The 2,500-nt window shown below is 26.4% G+C and overlaps 1 protein-coding gene across 1 annotated transcript in view; it reads left to right on the forward strand.

Annotated features, from left to right (window-relative positions):
• Positions 1 to 2,500, forward strand: part of LOC122332600 (synaptic vesicle glycoprotein 2C-like) — a 44,407-nt gene that overhangs the window by 23,465 nt on the left and 18,442 nt on the right. The gene's annotated exons all lie outside the window — the stretch shown is intronic.

The raw sequence follows: 2,500 nt of genomic DNA on the forward strand, positions 1-2,500 counted from the left end.
CTTCTTCATTTCTTTATGTATATTTATGTTTATACGAGAAAATTCTTTACAATAAGGTGTCGTCTGTTAACATGAGTTCATGTATTAACTAACATAAACAAACAATAAGCAATGCTTTTATTACACTATTTATAAATATGTGTTAGTGTTAGTTCATTAAAAATACATTAGTGCATTGTTTATGTAGTTGTTAACAAACCAACTTGCGATTTAAAAAAATGCATCAGTAAATGATGAAATTAACGTTAATAAAGTATTGTTCATACGTAGTTTGTTTACTAATAAACTTTAACATATATAAACACATACATATTTACAGATATAAATAACGCAGTTGTATTTATATGTATACATAAAAACGTATATATATATATATATATATATTTAAAAAAATATATATAATAATAATAATAATAATAATAATAAAATATATATAATAATATATAAATATATAAATAATATAAATATATAAATATTTTATTTTATATATTAAACATTAAATATTTTATAAATATGTAAAAATATATAAGTAATAATAAAATATAAATAATAAAAATATATAATAATAATAATAATAATAATACTGATAATAATAATAATACATTTGTGGAAATAATGTTTTTTTACAATGTAATAAAATATGATGCATTTACATTACAAATAAAAATAAATAAAGTGTACATTATTTAAATATATCATAAGTAATAATAATAATAAAAAAAAAAAAAAAAATATATATATATATATATATATATATATATATATATATATATATATATATATATATATTGTTTTTATGTATACATATAAATACAACTGTGTATTTCTATGTATATATATATATATATATATATATATATATATTTTCTTTTTTATTATTACTTATGATATATTTAAATAATGTACACTTTATTTATTTTTATTTGTAATGTAAATGCATCATATTTTATTACATTGTAAAAATTATTATTATTATTATTATTATTATTATTATTATTATTATTATTATTATTATTATAGTATATTATAATCCAGAATAGAATAGTTTGGTGTCAGGGGTTGCTGAGTGCACTCTAGATGGTTTCTTCCTGTAAATCATTTTCAGTAATGCGTATTTTAACAAGGTTTGAGACTTTGCTCTCCTGCTCTCAGAAGAAGTTGGTGTGGAATGAGACGGGTGTTCGTGCCGATCCCGCGGGAGGCCTCCGTGTCCTTCACCGTCCGATCACGAGCGGATGACGGCCGCTGTTCTGCGAGCGAGTGTAAACACCGCGCCGTAGTTGAGGTCAATTGATCAGCGTCTCCTGTTTCAGCGGTGTGTTTTCCGCGGCCGGACGGTTCTGCCGCAGTGACTCCATCGCTGAGAGGCCGGTTAAAAATTTCAGACACAGCCTCCGACTTTTGTTCTCGAGTAGAAGCGGATGCTGTCTTGATTCAATAAAAAATGCCTTTTGCGTACGTGAGCTGAGACGCTAACTAAGCTAGCGTGCGGAATTAGCTTTAGCTGGGAGACTCGCCGCTGCATGACCTCAATATTAATGTTCACACGAAACACGTTTGGTGTTTTTACGGTTTCATCATTTTAGGGCAGCTTCGAATTGGTTTTAGACAGGCAGTGCTGGTCTTTTGCTGGTTCTGGGACTGTTTTAGTGATGTCCTCGCCACGGTTCTGTGTCTGGAAACATTGCAGTTGTGTATTTGTCTACAGAGGGACAGAGAGCTCTCAGATTTCGTCAAAAACATCTTAATTTGTGTTCAGATGTCAAGGTCTCATGGGTTTAGAACGACGTGGCGGTTTTTCTCATTTTTGGGTGAAATATCCCTTTAACGTTGTGTCACCGTATATTCATTCATTCATGTTTTTTTATTGCTTTATTTGAAATGCATTTGTTTAAACTGATTGCTATGAGATTGCATTAATGGTTAATATTTTCACATATATAATATTTATATTTTATTTATATTTTAATATTTATTTAAGTTTCAATAATTTGAATATGTCAGTATTTTTCTGTATTTATTCTGTGGAAACTTTTTATCTGATGCATTATATTAAATATTAAAATATTTATTTGTGTATGTATTCTATATAGTTAAAAAAATTATTATAATTATATATATATATATATATATATATATATATATATATATATATATATATATATATATATATATATATATATATATATATATAATTTATTTTTTACTAAAAGTGTGTGGAATTAGCTGCAAGACAACCTCTACATTAATATCTATTAAAACTGATGTAAACCTGATGATGCATTAACAAATAACATTTATATAGTTATATTTTCACATTTTAGTTAAATAATATTTTTAGACTAGACTGGATCACCTTAAATAATTAGGTTTGGTTTTTTGACAGACAGTGATGGTCACCATCCTAAAACCAATTATAAGTCTCTGGTAAGCATTATAGCTATTGTGTGTGTGTGTGTGTGTGTGTGTGTGTGTGTGTGTGTGTGTGTTTAGACTCTGT

The sequence above is a fragment of the Puntigrus tetrazona genome, unplaced genomic scaffold, assembly GCF_018831695.1.
Source record: "Puntigrus tetrazona isolate hp1 unplaced genomic scaffold, ASM1883169v1 S000000116, whole genome shotgun sequence".
Lineage (NCBI taxonomy): Eukaryota > Metazoa > Chordata > Actinopteri > Cypriniformes > Cyprinidae > Puntigrus > Puntigrus tetrazona.